Here is a 21,512-nt window from a genome sequence, read left to right as displayed (position 1 = left end):
TTTCTTCTTCTTCTTTTTATGTAGGCTTCATACTCAGCATGGAGCCCAATATGGGGCTTGAACTCATGACCCTGAGATCAAGATCTAAGCTGAGATCAAGAGTTGGACGCTTAGAGGACTGAGTCACCCAGGTGCCCCTTATTTTTCTTTTTAAAATTATTTAAGCTTTTCTTGTTCTTTTGTCTTTCTATATGAATTTTATAGTCATTTTGTCTACATCTACAAAGTACCTATCTGAGCTTTTGGTAGGAATTGCATTAAAACTCTACATTAATTTGGGGAGAACTGAACCTCTTTACTCTATTGACTCTTCAATCCACAGACACAAACACAAATACACAAACAGCACTTTAATAAAGCTTAAAAAAAAAAAAGCCACACTAAAGCTAAACACACATATTGGGTAAATACATTTTTAAAATAAGAAAACCATGAATACAAATTTCAGAACACTGATTATCTCAGCAGGGGGAGGCAGAAAAATGGGATGGGAGAAATAATTCACCAGTCCTCTATTTCCTGGTATTGGGTGGTAGGTTCGAGGGTGTTTATTAAACACCTACATTTAAAGAACAGACAATGACTATAACAATGATAATGAACATATGTCAAGAACTATACAGACATATCTGCGTTGTGCTAATCCTGAATCTTACACAATTTGGACTGTGGGAGACCCTCCAAGAAAAAAACACAGGAAATACAAATATAAAATCAGGCATAAAAGTTATTTTTTTAAGAATTAGAAATCACAAATGAGAAATTTTAAAATATGGCAAATAACATAAACATCACCAGATCCGTAAGAATACCATAACATTTTTATTACTGCTAATAATTGGCACCCTTCCACTCCTCAAGGATGGGGATACTTTTTTCCCCTGGTATTTTAGCATTTCTGACTGCACCCTCTTTGATTACCTCCTTACGTAAAAAGGATTCTATAAAATCCGTGTCTAAATAGAGGAAAGAAAGATAATTCAGTTCTCCCTCTGACATAGGTTATCAAAATGTGTTTTGTGCTGTTGATCATTTGGAAAAGTCAGCTTCGTAGCTTTTTACCGTAATATCACACATAAAACTTCCCCTTAGGTTTCTTGCTCATCTTTCCCTCAAATTTCTTGCTTACCTGATGCTTTATGCCTAGGGGTCATGCCTGGGCACCTGGCCCAGCTCAACCCATTCATCACCATCACCCCTACCTGCTGGACAGGTATCCACGGGGCAGGGTAATGGTAAATTCTGCAGCTTAGTACTCCATGGGCTTTTAAAATGGGGTTCACACTCCCAATGGCACCTCCCAGGGGAGCTCTAAGGCTGGGGGGTGGAGCTGACACAGGCTTAGACAACCTGCACCCCTAGCAAAGAACACCTAGCCTTGGAAGTGCCCAGTGGGGGCCCTGAAGCTTCACCTGCTTTAGCTCCACTGTCCACCCCCCCTTGAGAGTAATCTGCTCTGCCAATCAGCAGTCACTAATAACGTGATCCTCCAGCCCTGAAGCAGTGGAAAAGGAGGGGAAACTACAGCTTGACCACATAAGCTAGGGCACTAGAGAGGCAATACCTCCCCCCATGTTTAGTGCTTGGCTATAGTTGGTCATTTATTCAACAAAAATTAAGCCAGCAGCTACCAGGCTCTGTACTAGGCTCTGGGATACTGTGGTGGGCCTGTACTGGGGACCTCCCTTAAGGAGAAGATGGAATCAGTTTAAGTTTGGGCACATCTCCTCCAGGGTTTGGTGTCCCCAGCTCCGGCCTTCTAGGGCCCCTGCTCTAACTCCATCAAGCGACCATGTGTCTGTTCTATGCATACTGGGTATGTTGGTTCCTCTGTTTCTGTTTCTGTGTCCCCAGTGCCCAGCAAGCTGCTCAGCACAGGGCTGGAGGCAGCAATGAATGGAGTTGGCTGACCAGAGCTCCCAGGCTGGGCAGACTGGAAGGCAGGTGCTGAAGGAGCAGGGGACAGGAAGTGGAGCTAGGGCGAGCACTGCCTTACACGCAGACCCAGACCCGTGGGATTGCATCGATGTCTCCCCAGGAAGTTGGGCACACCCCGAAGTGGAGCTTCCTCCCTTCTATCCTGTGGAGTACTGGGAATCCCAGTGCAGGAAGCAGGGAGAAGTATCCTAAGGGGAGAAGGAGGGTGCAGGAAGCAGCAGCATCTGGTCTTTGGGAACAGACAGTGTGGGGCCCAGCTGTCTGCACACTCATGACTTCATTCTCTCCAGGTGCCGGTGGCAACAGCCCAGCAGCCTCTGATGCGTGAGTGGAGGAAAGGCTGCACGTCCAGAAAGTTCAGTATGGACTCCCAGCCCTTTTGGTCCCTGCAAAACCTCTGTGCTGGCCAGGCCTGATCTTACATTAGAGCATAAGCTCCAAGAGGGCCCAGGCCCGTCCTCTTTCCCTCTGAGCATCTAGGACAGTTCCTGGGACATAGCACTACAAGATAAATATTTATCAAAGGATGGAGGGAAAGATGACACTAAGAAAATATAATGAACATGAAACTATACTGTCAAAATGACACAGCCCTAGGCTAGTTGCTTTGGTTAAAATGACTTCCCGACTATAAAAAATCTGACCTCAAAAATGTGTTTTCCAGGAGGACCAACGCCAACTGGGTGCTATTTGAAGAGCTCTTGCCTTCGTTGATACTATTATTACCATCTCACTCTGAAAAGTTCAGTTGCGGACTGGGAGACGTGGAGAGCTGAACCAGTGGCACAAGACTGTCGCAGATCTGTGGCTCAGACAGCAGAAAGCAACCCATCTTCTCCCCTCTTTTAACCGCTATGCTTCAGACGCCACAACCAACACCCTCCCCCACAGCCTTTGTAGCACACACCTCACCCCCACGCAACACTGAACAATCTTGGTGTAACAAAGGAAGGAGGGTGACCATGTGCATGTGTGTGAGTGTGTACGTGTATGTGTGTGTGTGCATGTATATATGTGAGTCTGCACGTTATATCCCTTGCCCTGGTCAGGTGCTCAGTACACAGGGTTCACTTGTGTCTCTGGGGAGCACTGAAGCCGGCCCTCCACTCTGTCATGTCCCATTTTTCAGGAGAAGGGCCAGTGCCCCATGTTCAGAGACATGGAATCACATAGGGATCAGCCAAACCTATAAATTCTCTGCTCAGAGGCTTCCCAGCCCTGTCTAGGTTGCCTGGACCCACACTGAAACTTCAACTCTCTGTATACCCAGCATTATAGCTCACTTTCCAAATTATCAGGCTCATATTTCCTCACCTTCATATTCACTTCCCTCTTCTTCTTCCCATATATCCAACCTATAGCTACTATCTGTCTATAGGCTGTCAGTCTACTACATGGGTCCTGGCCCCCACTAGGCTGACCCAAGATCCAATCAGATCTTGACACTGTTCCTAAATACCTTCAGAGTCTCCATATCCTCCATCCATCCTCAACCCTTGGGCATCACCTTTATGACCCCCTCATGGGTCATCTTTATCTGTTATGTCTCCAGCCCACATCTCGCTGCATATTGTCCCTTCAAAAGAGAAAGAACATCACTCACCAGCTGCTGTTGTCTCCTTTCTTCTGTGTTCCTGTGAGCTTAGTCCTTTCCCATGAGAAAGTAAGTTTATGAGGACAGGGTGTTGGTCTGTTTTCTTCACCAAAGTATTCCCAGTATCAGGCACAAGTAGGCACTCAACAAATACTACTGAACACAAAGAAATGCATAGTATGTTTGAGCAACTGGCCAGTGAATTTGGAGCTAGCTCAGTTCATCAGTTTCTGAGGCATTTTTGGAAACCCTAGTAGCTCCAGAAATTATATTACTAAAGCCCCAGGAAAGGAACGTTCTATTACATGCTAAACAGCATTCTCTTGTCAAAGAAAAAAAACAACAACACTTCTGTCCTCCCCAGCACGAACCCTATTGAGAATTCCACCCTTTTTTAGATAAATCCACTTGGGGGGTAAAAGCATTAGAATGTGCAAGGGGTCCCACTTCTACTAGCTGGTTGTCCATTTTTTTCAGAACTGGGGTTTGTAATTTTAACTGTGCATCCTATTTCAAGAGAAGTTTGCTTAAAATGTTATTCCTGAACCCTTTACTTGGGGGCTTGGTTTTAGTAGGTCTGGGATGAAGCCCAGAATCTGCATTTTTCATAATCTCCTGGGACAACTTAGAGGCAATTGGCTCTCACCTCTCACAAGATATGAGAGAATATATCATAGAGTTTATTATAGCAAATGAAAATTCAGCTGAGCACAGTCAGATAAGATCTGACACAAAAGAGATTGGGGGTGTTGGTTGATAGACCCAATATGGCAGCCTCAGACAGAGCCACAGCTGGGAAAGGGCATATATGAAATCTGAAAGGACAGACAGACACATAGCCAGGAACATGAGGTTGTTGACAAAGCTGAAGACCAGGACAGGCTGAAGGATAATTTTTAAAGGAAACTGATGTTAGTATTTGAGGACTTGTCTTATGAAGGACAGCATGGGCTTCAGAGGTAGAAAGGACTTCTGTGCTGACAGCAGTTTGGGCCATGGGATTATATCTGCACATAATTACATTGGATTTGAACACAGGCATGTGTGCACGTGCACACACACACACACACACTTTCTGAGAACGCACATCTGTGTCTTTCCCATGTTTACAAATGGACTGAACCATCCAGAGGCCTCAAATCAATCACAAGTTTCTCTGAACCTTTGAGACTTCAACCGAGAGGTCCTGGGCCATAGGAGTTTGGCACCAGGAAAATTCAGCTGTTGCTTCCCCCACTCTACAAATACTGTGGACACTTGCCCTGTGCCAAGCAGGGTACTAGGCGCTGAGGAGGATACAGGGGTAAGTGAAATCAGACAAGCTCCCCACTCTCATGGAGGAGACAGACATTAACCAAATAGCCACAAAGACAAACGTACCATGCACCATGACTCTGCTGTGATAGGGAAGTCAGCAGAGCTATGAGGGGGTACTCTGACTGGGATTGAGCTGGGCTTGGAGATGCAGGGACTGAAGTATGAGGATAAGCAAAAGTTGTCAGGTAACAGACAAAGAACAGCACTCCAGAACAGCATACGCAAAGGTCCTGCGGTGGGAGGGTGTGTGGCCACGGGGAATTGAAGGCCGGCTGGGGTGGCCTGGGCAATGACAAAAGTGAAAAACTAGAGGGTAAGTGGGAAGACCAGAGAAGGCTTTGGAGCGTGAAAATGGCAATTCCCCCAAAGCAGTAAGGAGTCATTGACTGGTTTTAAAGAGGGGGACCCAGAGGAGTTGGAACACATTTACATTTCAGAACGAGAACTCTGGCTTCCTGTGGGAATGAGACATGACCAGCAGGGATGCAGATAGTCCTGTCTGGAGATGACTGCATGGCTCAAAGCCCCCATGAGCAGAGATAAAGGGGACAAACGCTAAAGTCTTTTAAGAATGAATACCAGCCCTTCACCAGCCCACATCCTCAACCTCTGCTGCAGGTTCCTGGGGTTCAGGAAAGGATGCTCAGCTCCTTGGCCCAACTGAGAACAAAATGGGTCATGGAAGTTGCAAGCAGTCCCCTGCTTTCCCTTTCTAAGAGCCATGTCCTCTTTGGCTGAGCTCAGGCATTTTGCAAAATGGAGAGGGATGGGGGAGGGTGAAGAAGGGAGGCAAGTTCTTTAATTTCTGGGCCATTTTCCCATTTTTTGTGGGAAAGTCCCCTGCACTTATCTGCACGGATTTTCAGATTGTCTGGCAGAAACCCCAGCTGGGGCCCTTTGGGGAGAAGAAATGCATGATTCAGCCAGAAGGGTGGAGTCAAAAAGGTCTGCAATTGACGAGGGAGGCTGGGGGTGAGGGGTGAGGGGTGAGGGGTGAGGAGTGGGAGGCCCGGGGTTCCTCCCCACGAGAGCTGCAGGGAGCCAGACAGCGACAGTAAGGAGGCTAGAAGGAAGCCAGCCAGCATCCCCAGGTGTGCCAGGCAGAAGCCTGGCTCCCATGCGCCACTTCCTGGAGGCAAAGCCTCCCAGCCAGAAAGCCAAGAAATAAGATAGGACCGATTGAGTGACTGATTCAGCAGTGGGGTTGCTCTTGGTCCAGGCCCAACCTGGAAATTACAGCCCTGGCTTGCAGCTTCCGGGACAGCTACTGGAATCAGGGGCCTGCTGGTGATTGTGGTCAACAGCCACAGGGCCTTGCCTTGCCTTCCTGCGCCATGGTCATTGACGGCGGGGTGGGAGGTAGGGGTGGGGGCTCTCGTGCCCAGCCCTGGCTGGAGAGCTGCAACAGTGAGGGCCCTCCAGGGGTTTCCCAGCAGCACAGATATACCAGAACAGCCCACTGTGAAGACGAGCCTGGCCTCGCCCGGGGCCTATTAAACAAGGATAGTAAATTCCGTCCCCATTCACAGTGGTCGTGGAGGCGCAGGTTCATATGTGCGCCATCGTAGTCCAAAGAAGACGAGCTGTGGCTTTGGCAGATTCACTTCCCCTTTCTGAGCCTCAGTTTCCCAACCTGGAAACGGAGACACAGAGACAGTAGTAACTGCTTTGGCTGACAAGACCTTTGAGATGGCCAAGTTCAACACTCTGATGAAAAGTGAGACAAGAAAGAAGGTCATCATGGTGATGACATCCCATGTGCCCTTCACCTTGCCCTCTAAGGAACCACTACCTTATCTCAGGGCCAAGGAAGTGGAAGCTCAGGGAGCTGAAGGATCCCACTCAGATCAGGTTGGATGGTAAGTGGCTGAGCCAGCAATCCAGCCACATCTACCTACCGGAAGACCAAGGCTTCCTCCCAGCCCCACAGCAGCCTGTGGGTTCCTCAGGAGCCATTTGCATTTAAAGAGGTTTAAAACTAAAAATAGAAGCCTTGGAATTCAGAACTGACAACAACAGGTTGCCTTGTTAATTTTCATATTTAAAAAGTAAGCAAGATTGCAAGGATCAGCTCATAGCAACCTCTCCGTGAACTCCAAGCAAATAAAATACCTGGAGATTTGTCCCCACAAATCCTTGAAACAGGAGCGGTGTGCTTAGGGCTGGGTGGGTTTTGCAGAGCTCACCAAGCTGCGGGAACTTGAGAGACGAGGTATTGCCGCACTCCCATGCTACAGATAAGGAGAGTGGGTCCCAGGAACTGAGGGTAGGATGGTGTCATCACTAGTCCAGTTAGAGACCGAGCTAGGACAAGAACTTGAGTCTCCCTTAGACTCCACACAATGATCTTTCCAAAACAGCAGCTCTCTGTGAATTCATCAGAAGGGACTGGGTGATCTCAGTGACACTTTCAAGAAGCCCTTCAGCAAGTCATCGGGACCTTATCCTTGCTGAGGTGCTTAAGCACTGTGTAGATAGAGGTTCAAGGCCCAAGTTCACTCCCCATCAACTACCCAGGCTCATCCCTCAAGCTCCTCTCTGTGCTCTAGCCAGGCGGTTTCCTTGTCTCCAGCTACCACATCCTCCCTGAACTGCTGCCTCAGTTTTCTCCACTGCTGCCATCTTTTCCATGCATCCAAGTTTTACTCTTCTCTTAAGGGCCTCGTTCTGCCTGCTCCATGAAACTTACCCCAGGTTCTCTCTCCCCCTTCTCTGAATCAGGGTAATAATCATTCCTATAGTAGCCAACACTTTCTGAGGTTTTGTGCCTGCCCAGTGCTGGGCTAAGAGATCACCTCATGTAAATCCTCAGGCATTATTGCTCATTTTTATCCCCATTTTGAAGAGAGAGAGGAAACAGGCATCTATCTGGAGAGTTGAAGTAATGACTCAAAGTCACACAGCTTGTCTGTGAGACAGCTGGGGCACTAGGCCAGGCTAAGCTCTCACCATCAGGCCCTCCAGCTCAGAGGATGGGGCTGCAGCTCATTCCGTCTCTACACCCTCCCCCACCACCGGGGCAGCTGCTTTGACGCTGTCTTAGTGCTACCCATTCCCTGTGCGTAGCCCTGTCTGATCAGCTAGGCGGGGACCTTTCAAGGCAAGAACAGAGAGATGCCTGCCCATTTCACTCTTGGGGGAAGTAAGCAGAGTTGGCTCTCAGAAAAGACTACCCTTACTTGAATCACCTTCCCAAGAAGGACTCTGGGCTGCTGAGAGACAGACAGACTTAGGTCAGCCGGGCCCCTCCACTAGATGGTTCCCTGTGTTCCCAGAAGACAGGGTGCTTTTCGTAGTAGCAGAGTAAGTGGGCTCCTTCTTTCCAGCATGGTAAAAGTGTCCCTGGTCAGCTATCTGTGGAATCCCCTCCTTGTGGTTCCTCCTTTCTTGTCTTCCCACTCTCTGATGCCCTCCAAGCACTTCCAAGGACCTTGCCCTGCTGTCTTCTCTGAAATTGCCAGCTCCTCATCACCGGTGACCCAGGATCCCCGCTTCTGTCTGTGAGTCTGGATGCCACTTGGAACAGGCTCGTGTTGGCCATGGAGAAAAGGGGGAGGCCTCTCCCAGCCCCCTGGGTATTTCCCTGGGACAGGATGTGATCAGCATCTCACCATCCCATTACAGGATTGTAAGTGTGGAGGTTGCTGGTGGCCTCAAGGATGTGCTCCCCGAGAACTTAGAGCAAAGTTATCCTCACAGACAGAAGGGCACCCCGTCAGCAAGACTGAGCCACATCTGAGGGCAAGGTATAAAGAAAGATGACAGTGGTCCAGTGGGGAGGGGCTGGCCAGTGACAGAGGACAGGCCCAGAACAATCCTGCAGTGCCTGAGAACGCAGGGAAAGGCATCCCGGGCCTTTGGACCAGGAGCATGTTCACACTTTTCATTCAATCTCTGGTCATTCCCCTGAACATGAGTTTCTGTGGCATTTATCACAATTTATAACTTTATTTCTAGTTGCATACTTAACTGTTTATGTCCTGCTTCCACAGTGAGCCAGTCATCTCTGTTCTGTTCCATGCTGTGTCCCCAGTGCTTACCATGGCACTTGACAAGTGTCTATTGGCTGAAGGTAGGACATGTCCTCCCTGGTGAGACGAGGAATGCAGGGAGTTGTGTCAATACACAGTGACGATGCCAACCTCACTGGCAAGGCCATCCAGGCTTAAGAGGGATGGTCCCCCTGAACTCACTAGTGAGCGTCCTGAGTTGCGTCCTGTGGGAGACGAGAGTGCCCCTTCAGGAAGAGAATGTGGGCACACTGACGTGAGGACTTACTTCTACTTACAAATTAGCAATGTAGTATTCAGGTGTATCCATGAAGTTGGTATGTTTTATTCACGAGAACCTGCCCCTCCCCACTAAGGCAGAGTGGGTAGGAGCCCAGCGGAAGCCAACAGTAGCAGGTGTCCTGTGTGCCTAGCCCCGGGTCGATGTTGTGAGCGCCCCCTGGAGGCCTTGAGGAGATGGCCAGCCTGGGCTCCTTCAGGGTCAGCCTGGGAGATCTCCTTTCCACTCTAAAGTTGTCCACATCAAGGTGCCCCAGTTCTGGAGTGTCATCGAATCTGTGCCTAAGAGCTGCTTCTAGCCTTCTGTCATGCCCACAGAGCTGGTGACCACCTGGGCAAAGAGGTCTCTAGGAGATTCCCCTCATCCAACTCCTTCAGTGTAGTTATCTTTGTGATGCCATATATCATCTGTCCGAGAGTGCATAAGAGATAAGTGTTTGTTTACAGAATCATGAAAATGAACACCATGTACTACACCATCCAAATTAAGGAATGACCCATTACCAACGTTTTCAAACTGCCCACCCCCGTTTCCTGTAATAACCACCCCCGCTGAACACACAACTAGAGGCAGGCATGTCTTGATTTGGGGTTAGCCGGTTTTGACTTTTGAACTGGTTTTACCACCTAATATGTATTTTTCATTATTGAGTTGTAATTCAAATAGCATCAGGTTTACTGTTTTAACATTAATACAGTTCAGTATATTTACATGGTTGGGCAACTGTCACCCCTATTTTCATCACCCCTGAAAGAAACTCTGTACCCATTAGCAGTTACTCCCCAGCACCCCTAGAAACCATTAATCTGCTTTCTGTCTCTATAGATTTGTTCTATTCTGTATATTTTGTCTAAATGAAATCGTACCATAAGTGACGTTTTATGCCTGGCTTTTCTCACTCAGCGTGTCATTCTCAAGGCTTACTTGTGTTGTAGCCTATGTTAGTGCTTCGCTCCTTTTTATGGGCGAACAATGTTCCGTTGTATGGATATGGATATAAACATTCTGTTATCTGTCCATCAGGTGGGGAGGAATATTTGTGTCGTTTCCTCTTTATGGCTTTTACGAGTGATGCTGTCCTGAACATGTGCTTTTGTGTGAGCATCTGTTTTCAATTCTCTTTGATACACACCTAGCACTGGGATTTCTGGGTCACATGGTAACCCTCTGTTTAATCACTTGAGGATCTGCCAAACTGTCTTTCAAAGTGTCTGTGGCATCATACCATCAACAGCGTCCTTCTTCATCTCCTCTAACACTTACTATTGTCTGTCTTTTTCATTACAAATGTCCTAGGACGTGTGAAGTAGTGTCTCGTTATGACCTTGCATTCCCTTAATAACTAGTGACGCCGAGCATCTTTACACGTCCTTACCAGTCATGTGTGTATCTTCTTCGGAGAAGTGTCTACTCCAACCCTGTGTTCCTTTTTTATTTGGACAATATGTAGTTTTATTTTTCTTTTCTTCTTTTTTTTAGAGAGAGTAAGGGAAAACAATGGGGCGGGGAGAGGGGGAGGGCAGCGCAGAGCCTGTTGCAGGGCTCCATCTCATGACCTTGAGATCATGACCTGAGCCCAAACCAAGAGTTGGATGCCTAACTGACTGAGCCACCTAGGCATCCTGGGTTATATGCATTTTTAAAGAATGAATTTCCACAGGCAAATGTATAAAATTAGACTCTTGTCTTATGCTGAATGCAGAAATTAACTTAAAATGGGTCAAAGCCCTAAGAGTTCAAGCTATAGAACTCTTAGAAGAAAACCTGTGTAGATCTTCATGACCTTGGGATGACCATAGACAATTTCTTAGATGTGACACCAAAAGTACAGGCAACAAAGAAAGAATAGAGAAACTGAGCATAATCAAGATGAAAACATATTGTGTTTGCCAGGACACCATCAAGAAAGTGAAAAGGCAAACTACATATGGGAGAAAACTTGTACAAATTCTGATTTAAGAAAGAACGTGTATCTAAAAGATGTAAAGAACTATTGAAGTTCAATAATAAAAAGATAAATAACAATTAAAATGGCCAAGTTGGGGTACCTGGGTGGCTCAGCCCATTTAATGTCCAACTCTTGGTTTGGGCTCAGGTCATGATCTCAAGGTAGTGAGATTGAGCCCCAAGTTCGGCTCTATGCTCAGTATGGAGTCTGCTTGGATTTCTCTCTCCCTCTGTCCTCTGCCCCTCTCCCCCAACCTGCACATACTCTGTCTCTTAAAGAAATACATCTTTAAAAAATAAAAATAAAAACGGGCAAAGGATCTGAATCTTCTACTGAGAGACATCTGAGCTGTTTGAATTTGGGACTGTTACAAAGAGTTCTGCCATGAACTTTCTTTAAAGTGTTCCCTGGTGCACAAGCACAAAAATGTCTTTATTGAACAGTGGAATTCAACTCATAGGGTTTCCACATGTTCAACCCTACTAGGTAATGGTAAACTGTTTCCAAAAAGTTTCATCAACTCATATGCCCACCAGCAGTGGAAGAGGGCTTCATGACTCGATATCCTTACCAATACTTGGTGCCATCAGACTTTTTACTTTTTGCCTATCTTGTGAATATATAATCGTATCTTGCTGTAACTTGTGGTTCTTTGATGATGGTTGAGTTTGAGCCTCTTTTCCTATGCTCATACACTATTTATATTTCTCTGTCTATGGCATGCCAGTTCACATATTTTTTTTGCCCAGTTTTCAATCTTCTGTCATTTTGTACTCGATTCATAATAATATATTCTGGATGCCACTCACTATCTTGTTGGTTTTACTAACTAACTTGTGTTACTTGTTGCAATTACCCTCTGCTAGTTTGTGGGTTTGTCTTTTAACTCCCTTTATGGTGTTTTAATGTAGCTAAATTTATTAATCTTTGTCTTTCTGGTTTGTACTTATGGTGTCTTGCTGGAGAAATCTTGCCCTACTCTGAGGTCATAAAGATATTCTCTTATATTATCTTCCAATAGCTTTATAGTTTTTTCATTTTATGTCTAAGCCTTTATTCCATCTGGAGTTGATTTTTGTGTATTGTGTAAGTTGGGGGATTTAGTTTCATTTTTTTCCATATGGATAACCAATTGTCCTCGTGCCACAGGCCTGCAATGTCTGGTCTGTCATAAATCAAGTTTCTGCATATGTGAGGGCTTATTTCTGGACTCTCTTCTGTTTCATCCCTATGCTAATATCACATTGTCTTAATTATCATATTGTTATGATAAATCCTGATATCTGGCATAATAAGTCCACCATCTGGTTTGTTGGAGATTTTAAAATCAGAGTGTCTTGGCTAGTCTTGACTATTTTGCCTTTCTATACATTTGAGAATTTGATTGTTAAATTCTAAAAAAAAGAAATACTTTTGGAATTTGAATTGGAATTATATTGAATTTACACACCAACTTAAAAAAAACTGACATCATGAAATTATGATTTATTATTGTTTCTTTTGTAGCTAATGCTGTTTATGTCCTGTTTAAGAAACTGTTGCCTATTTCAAGGTCATGAAAATGTTCTCCAGTGTTTTCTTCTATTATTTTGTCATTATTTTTCAACTGTTTTTGCTTTTCACATTTAGATCTGCAATCCCTCTGGATTCGGTTTTTGCATTTCAGCTAGTGGAACAAATTTATTTTTTTACATGTGAATAGCCCATCAACCTACCACCTTTTAAGAAAAACAAATCATTCTAATACTACATTCTTATACTACATTATACTATATCTACACTCTACATTAGAGTGTCACCTTTGCATAAATCCAGGGACAGAATATGTGTGGATCAGTTAATAGATTCTAATCCATGTCATTATTCTGTTTGTATGTGAGCTGTGCTGTTTTAACTACAATAGCTTTATGACCGGTCTTGTTAGTTGTAATGAAAGTGCTCCAGCTTAGTTTTTTTTTTTGAAGATTGTTTTTAATATTTTAGAACTTTTACATTTTCATATGAATTTTACAATTAACTTGTCTATGCTTATTAAATACACACACATGCATGCATGAACACACATATACATACAGATTTTTTAAAATAAATTCAATGTAATTCCATTGACCTTATAGATTAATTTGAGGAAATTCACATTTTCACAATATTAAACCTCTCAATCCATCAACATATTTTATTCCTCCCCCTTTTTATACGAGGAGTATATTCTTTTTAAACATTTTCCTCATCAAAAAGTTGAAAATAGAGCTACCCCAGCAATCGCACTACTGGGTATTTACCCTAAGCATACAAATGTAGTGATCCGAAGGGGCATGTGCACCCGAATGCTTATAGCAGCAATGTCCACAATAGCCAAACTATGGAAAGAACCTAGATGTCCATCAACAGATGACTGGATAAAGAAGATGTGGTATATATACACAATGGAATACTATGCAGCCATCGAAAGAAATGAAATCTTGCCATTTGTGACGATGTAGATGGAACTAGAAATAGTTCCATCATGCTTAGCGAAATAAGTCAATCAGAGAAAGACAATTATCATATGATCTCCCTGATATGAGGAATTTGAGAGGCAAAGTTGGGGGTTAGGTGGGTAGGGAAGGAAAAAATGAAACAAGATGGGATCGGGAGATAAACCATAAGTGATTCTTAATCTCACAAAACAAACTGAGGGTTGCTTGGGGGAGGGAGGGCATGGAGAGGGTGATGGGGTTATGGACATTGGGGAGGGTATGTGCTATGGTGAGTGCTGTGAAAAGTGTATAAGCCTGATGATTCAGAGACCTGTACCCCTGGGGCAAATAATACATTATATGTTAATAAACATTTCCCTCAGTAATATTTTGTAGTTTTGCCACAGGAAACTTGCATGTATTTTGTGAGGTTTATTCCTAGGTGCTCAGTGTTTCTTGACATTATTATAAATTGTCTTTTAAAATTCTATTTCCCACTTGGAAAAGAAACACAAAATTTTAGTACTAACTTTATAAACAATGACCTAGTGGAACTCACTTATTAATTCTAGTAGTTTGTAGATTATTTTGGGGTTAGGCACAAATTCATGTTATTTGTGAATAAAAAAATGTTTTCTTTCTTCCTTTCCAATCCATTTGTCTTTTATTTCTTTTTCTTGTCTCATTGCACTTGTTAGAAACTCCAGTACAATGTGGAGGACATGAAATAGCAGGCATCTTTGTCTTCTTCCTAATCTCAGGTGGAAAGGTGTCATTATTTTATACTGGTATTATAATATCAATATTAGAAATTATATTAAGCAATTATATAATAGCAAAATATTAAGCATGATGTTTCCTACAGATTTTTTGTAGATACTTTTAATGGTTTAATAATGTTCACTTCTACTTATAGCTTGATATGAGATTTTATTATAAACGGATTTTAACTTTTACCAAATGCATTTTCTGAATCTATCAAGATGATTGTATTATTTTTTCCTTTCTTTTGTTAGTATTGTGAATTACCTTAATTGATTTTCTAATATTAGCCCAAACTTGCATTCCTAGAATAAATCCCAAATATAATAATGGGCTGACTGGGGCACCCGGGTGGTTCAGTACATTAAAGCCTCTGCCTTCAGCTCAGGTCATGATCCTGGGATCCTGGGATCGAGCCCCACATCTGGCTCTCTGCTCAGCAGGGAGTCTACTTCCCCTTGCCTCTCTGCCTGCTTGTGATCTCTGTCTGTCAAATAGATAAACAAAATCTTTTTTTTTTTTAAGATTTTATTTATTTATTTGACAGAGAGAGATCACAAGTAGGCAGAGAAATAGAGAGAGGAGGAAGCAGGCTCCCCGCTGAGCAGAGAGCCCGATACGGGACTCGATCCCAGGACCCTGAGATCATGACCTGAGCCGAAGGCAGCGGCTTAACCCACTGAGCCACCCAGGCGCCCCGATAAACAAAATCTTTAAAAAATAATAACGTGTTGGCTTTTTAAATATGTTGCCAGATTATATTGAGTAGCATTTTGATAAGGATTTTTGCAACTATATTCACGAGGGATACTGATTTTTCTTTCCATTTTTTGCAGTCTTTGCCAGGTCACAATATCAAAGTGATGCTGCCTTTATGAAAAGTGTTAGGAAGGATTCCTTATTTTGATGTTTTCTGAAAGAAATTGTGAAATTGGTATTCTTTCTTCCTTAAGCGTTTGGAAGAGTCCATTAGTAAATCCATTTATTCTTAGAGTTTATTTTCTAGGGAAGTTTTTGACAACCAGTTAAATGTCTTTAATAGAGGGGTGCCTGGGTGGCTCAGTTGGTTAAATGTCTGCCTTTGACTCAGTCATGATTCTGGGGTCCTGGGATTGAGCCCTAAGTTGAGCTCCCTGCTCAGTAGAGTCTGCTTCTCCTTCTCCCTCTGCTCCTCCCCACCCACCCCCATGTGGGTGCTGTTGCTCTCTCTCTCACATAAATAAATAAAATCTTTTTAAAACATTTTTAACTGTTATTAGACCATTCTGATTTTCCATATCTTCCAGCAGTGTTGATAAATTATATTTTAAAAAATTTTTGTCCTCTCAATTTTCTAATTTATTCAAAAAAATTGTTCATACTCTATTATTTTTTAATATCTATAGGATATTGGGGATGTCTTTTCATTTCTGATATTGGCAGATGTGTTTTCTCTTTTTTCTTGATCAGACTTGTTAAGGAGTTATCAATATATTAATCTTTTCAAAAAACAAAGTTTAGGGTCTGGTGTTTTCTCCATTGTCCAGTTACTTTCTATATTTCATTAACTTCTGCCTCTATCTTTAGTCTTTCCATCTGCTTTATTTAGTATCATCCTGTTGAACTTCTTTTTTTTTAAGATTTTATTTTATTTATTTGACAGACAGAGACCACAAGTAGGCAGAGAGGAAGGCAGAGAGAGAGAGGGGGAAGCAGGCTCCCTTCTGAGTGGAAAGCCTGATGGGGTGCTCGATCCCAGGACCCTGAGATCATGACCTGAGCCGAAGGCAGAGGCTTTAACCCCTTGAGCCCCCCAGGCACCCTGCTGTTGAACTTCTTAATATCTACATTAACCACAGTATATTAAATTTGAATTTTTTTCTTTTCTAAGGAAAGAGTTTAAAGCTAAAAATTGCGATTCACAGACCTGTACCCCTGGGGGGAAAATATATGATTATAAAAAATAAAAAAATGTATAAAAAATTATAAATTTTGTACATAAGAGTTTCATTATTGTTCAATGATAAGTATTTTTTGTTGTTGTGATTGTGTCATTGACCTATGAATTATTTAGTAGTATAGTATACTTAGATTTAAATTCAATGTGTGGGGGGTTTTTCTAATAATCTTTTGGTATTTATTTCTAACTCCATTGCACTGTGTTTAGAGAATATGATCTATCTAATACCAATCTTTTTGAAACTTTTTGAGATGAGTTTTGCAACCTCCTATAAATTTATCATAAACGTTTCTCCTATGTGTGCTTGACAATTCCTATGTTCTTTGATTGTTGGGTGTAATGTTTTATCTATGCCCATTAGATCAAAATTTGCATATTATGCTATCACTGAGTCTTAACATTTTATTACTCTATAGGTAATAGAAAAAGCATGTTAAAAATCTCTCATTATATGGCCTGTTTGTCTATTTTTTCACTATAGATCTATGAATTTTAATTTTTATCTTTTGAGGATGTTATTATAGGCATACAGAGTTAGAGTGTCATATTTTATTGGTAAATTTTTCCACTTATCATTATATACTGCCCTCTGTAATTGTAAAATACTTTGGATCTTTAAGTTCATTTTTTGTCTCTTATTGAAATAAACATTCTAGATTTAGTTTGGTTAGTATGTGCCCAGCACATATTTTTTCCCATGCTGAGAATTCCAATCTTCCATTGTTCTTTGTTTTGAACATGACTGTAGTAAACACCTTACACTTGACATTTTCCTTTGTAACCCAGTCTGACAACTCTTCTCTTTTACCCTGAGTTTTGTCTATTTATCCTTATTGTGCTTACTTATGTATTTGTATATATCACTAATATTTCATTACATACTATTTCTTTTATCTTGCTTTTTTTGGTCTCCTTTTCCCACTGCCTTTTTTTTCGCCATCTTTCTTCTCTATTGGGTTTTTCCTCTTTCTCATTACTTTATTAGAAGCTGTAAGTTCTTTGCCTGTTTAGTGACTGTCCTAGTTACCACAAAATGCAGACTGAGCTCAACACACACGGAAGATACTATCCTCCTTCCTACCAGGTAATATAAAGATCTTAGAATGCCTTAATTTCAATGATCTCCTTGCAATTCATTTGTTATCATTGTTCAGTATTCTAGTTTTACCTTGTTTCTTCCCCTACCTAAATTAGTCAATATTATGCTATTTTATGCAGACAATAATTTTCCTATTTGCCTGCATCTTTACAAGTATCTTTGCCCATCATTACCTCTTGTACCTTCAGTCTTCCATCTGGGACTATTTTCCTTTCTGCCTGAAGCACATATTTGATCATTGCCTTTAGGGAAGATTTTTGGGGATAAACTTAGTGTTTGTCAGAAAATGTCTTATTTAGCTCTAATTCTTCAAGGATAGTTTTGCTAGGTATAGAATTCTATATTGGTGGTTATTTTCTCTCAACTTATGCTTTTCCATTAAAACATCAGGAATCCATCTAACTTTGTTTCTGTCTCTGGTTGTTTTGAAATATTTACTGTATGCCTAGGTGTGTACATGCATGTATGTGTTATGTGTTTACTCTTGGAATCTGCTAGATTTTCTGGATCCATGGTTTAGAAGCTTTCAACAATTCTGGGAAATTATTAGTATTTATTTCCAAAACTATGTCCTCTGTGTTTTCTCTTTGCCTCTTTCTGGAAATCAATTCAAAATATATTAAAACATTTCACTCTGTCTTCCATGTCTCTTAACACCTCCCTTTCTTTCATATCTTCTAGCGCTTTGTGTCCACATTTGGCTAGTTCTTTGAAACTATTTTCCAATTTACAAATTTTCCTCTCAGTGTCCAATCAGCTCATTAACCAATTCATTTGAGGTTTTTAGTTCTTATATTTTTCAATTCTCAATCTACTTGACTATATTCCAAACCTGCTTATTTCTTCCTCGTGTTTATGTTTCTTTATTTCTTTCAATATATGAAACCTAGTTATCCATCTGTTAATTCCAGAATATGAAGTCTTTGAAGATCTGCTTTTTGTTGCTTCTATTGACCCTTCCTTTTGGTATCCTATTTCTTTGTGTATTTTGTTTCATTTTGTTTTTCCTGTAAGTTGCTCCTTTTCCTTGGAAGTTTATTTGTGGAGTTCTTTGAGGGATGGATTTAAGTTTAGTTTCTCCAGAAATTACTTATATTTGTTTCTTCTAATGTAGGGCTACTTAAAATTAAATTCTCCACTTGAGGTTTTTGGGCCACACTGAGTATGAACTTGGACTGGAAACTCACACGAAGGTCAGCTTACAGTTTTGAATTTTCAGAGTTTTTCCCCCTCTTCATCCACAGTTAAGATTTTTTAAAGACTAGTTTCGGGGCGCCTGGGTGGCTCAGTGGGTTATGCCGCTGCCTTCGGCTCAGGTCATGATCTCAGGGTCCTGGGATTGAGTCCCACATCGGGCTCTCTGCTCGGCAGGGAGCCTGCTTCCCTCTCTCTCTCTCTCTCTCTGCCTGCCTATCCATCTACTTGTGATTTCTCTCTGTCAAATAAATAAATAAAATATTAAAGACTAGTTTCTATGCTTTGCCCTCTTTGCAGAGTTCATTTCTTCTTCATTTCCATTGAAGGCAATGCTTTTTAGGGATGTCTTAGCCTTGTGCAAAGAGCTCTCCTATTAGATTTTCTACCTTGGGTCACCCCTAGGCCTCCTGTTCTGCCCCTGCTTCTGTAAAACCATGAAACAGAAGCTCAAAATCCCCAAATTTTGACAGAAACCCACAACTCAAAGGAGAACTTTGGCACCAATTTATATTCAAGGATTTGGGGTTTCAACTTATTTGTGATTCTTTACCTTTATGCCAGCTTATCAGTGCAGTTAAAAATATTTTTTCTTCTGGGGCACCTGGGTGGCTCAGTGGGTTAAAGCCTCTGCCTTCAGCTCAGGTCATGATCTCAGGGTCCTGGGATCGAGCCCTGCATCGGGCTCTCTGCTCAGTGGGGAGCCTGCTTCCCACCTCTCTCTCTCTGCCTGCCTCTCTGCCTATTTGTGATCTCTCTCTGTGTCAAATAAATAAATAAAATCTTCAAAAAAAATTTTTTTTCTTCTTTGGATAGCACTGTGTACTCTTCCCTCTGGTATGTGGTTTATGGTCTGCCATCATGCAAGAAAAAGAAGTCTCCATCACTTCACAAAAGAGGAACCTAAGACCCAGAGAAAAGAAGCCAGCTCACAGCCAAGCAGATGCTGGCATTTTTCAAAGGAGCTAAATGAGTCTGCTGAGAGTACAACTCAGAAGGCTCTCTGGGGCCAGAGCTGACCTGGCAGATTACTCAGCATGGCCACTGTGGGCAGCGTGACCAGCAGAAGTCTCTGATTTATGGTTCAGAGAGTCAAGCGTCCCCAGCGCACCCTTCTATCCTCCTGTTCCCTTACCATACTTGTGTCCCACTGTGCACATCATCAGCTTCCATTTCATAAGAGGATGGCATGGGACATAGCAGAAAGCTAAGGCCAATCTAGCTGGAGATGGAATCATGAGCTTCTTCCCAATTATGGTCCACCCCAGAAAATGCTCTCTGCCCCTTCTAGCATCATCCATTGGTATTTGCTAGGTTTTGACTGGACTCCCTTGACTCCCTGCCTCATACTCAGTGGCAGCCACCTAATGACTAGTTTTTAATCCTCTGGTAACCAGCCAGATATTGGCCTGGATGCCTGGGGAGGAAATACCAGTCTTGGAGACTGAAGTGGCACCTTTTGCTCCTAAAAGCTCCACTGCATTTGCTTTCCGGTCTCTGCCCCAGAAAGCACAAGTAGAAGAAAGTTGAGCAGAGTTGTGCACACAGGCTCATTACCTTTATCTTCCTGAGAGCTCATAACTTATTTACTGAATGTTCCCTTTACATTAGACCCTGTGCTACACTCTTGGATGCATTCACTCATCTAATTCTCAAGCAACCCTGAAGCTAAGAGATGTCACCCCCTTACCCAAGGTCCCCTCTTGGTAAATGGTGCTGGGATTCAAACTGCGTCAAACTGTCCGATTTCAGAAACCATGATCCTGACCCTCTCATGACAATTTATAACCTTAAGTGACCTTTTGGATAACTGGATACAATCCCTTCATTTTGCAGAAGAGGAAACTGAGAATCAGGGAAGTCAAGCAATCAGCCCAAGGTCACACATCTTGCCAGTGGCAGTGCCAGGCTTACGTGATTTTCCTCTTGATGAAACATTCCTCAAATAAGTGAAAGCAGAACTTGGATGCTTTCACTGATGAAAAGAACCTGGTTTTCCTCCAGGGAGAAGGGAGAGCACATGTCAGGGTATAGCCTCATAGCATTACCCCCTTGTGAAACCCTGACCCTAACCAGACTCTAGACACAGTGTCGAGAGAGCCCAGCACCTGGAATTCTCCTTCACATATCCTATACACCAAGTTGGAGGTGGCAGCAAATTCCCTGCCTCATCCTTTGAGTACTCCCCAAGCTGCCAGCCCAGCTGCCTGCCTGCCTCCTATCCGCAGGGTTGTGGTCAGGGTAGTCTGGGAAGTATTGGATGCTGCTGGCTTTCCATATTCCCATCCAACCTTGGAAACCATCCCCCACCCCCAAGATCTTTGGGCAACACGCAGATTTGGAGAAAAGTGAAAAGTTGGCTCTCCTTTCTGACATCCTGTGGAGTACCAAGAATGGAACAAAAAATAGAGCCGCCAAGCTATGGCTCAATGTAATTTAAAATGAAAGTCTCATTTGAGGAAAAGTGAACAAGGTATACCAATCTCCAAAGACAGACAATGGGACAAGCTACAACTTTTTCTTTCTCCTGGGTTTTGTGGTTTGTAGTGCTGTTGTTTTATATTACTTTTTTCCTGGAAGAAAATATCTGAAGAAACCAGTTCCCACCTAGAGGGGTGTGTAGTGTAGACCAGAATGATGGGTATCGTGTGTATACGGTGTGGGAGAGGACAAATAGGGGCCAGTTATGGAAGAGTGGTGGTCCTGTGGAGTAGGGATCTCATGAGACCTAGTGTTTAAAAACAATATTTTTGGGTAGAGCTGGAGGTAATCTCCCCAAACCACCTAGCCCTATACCCCTGCTCTACAAACAAAGAAACTGAGTTCCAATAGGAGGAAGGGACCAGCCCAGGATCCTCCACCTACAGTTTAAGAGTCAGAAATGGAAAGTCTTGGCTTTTTCAAAGTCTGTCAGTGTGTCAGCCAGGAATCCCAATGGGAGATTCCTCTACAGTTTGGATCACAGGGGTCAT

General features: G+C 42.8%; 1 long non-coding RNA gene across 1 annotated transcript in view; it reads right to left on the bottom strand.

Moving 5' to 3' along the window:
- Nucleotides 1-3,629, bottom strand: part of LOC132029215 (uncharacterized) — a 15,756-nt gene extending 12,127 nt beyond the window's left edge. Inside the window, exon 1 of the long non-coding RNA XR_009407745.1 lies at nt 3,542-3,629. This is a non-coding gene — a long non-coding RNA (uncharacterized LOC132029215). The remainder of the gene's footprint in view (nt 1-3,541) is intronic.
- Nucleotides 3,630-21,512: the final 17,883 nt, after the last annotated feature.

This window comes from Mustela nigripes, chromosome 13, assembly GCF_022355385.1.
Source record: "Mustela nigripes isolate SB6536 chromosome 13, MUSNIG.SB6536, whole genome shotgun sequence".
NCBI lineage: Eukaryota > Metazoa > Chordata > Mammalia > Carnivora > Mustelidae > Mustela > Mustela nigripes.
Note: the sequence above shows the minus strand (reverse complement) of the source record. Positions and strands in the feature narration are given on the sequence as shown.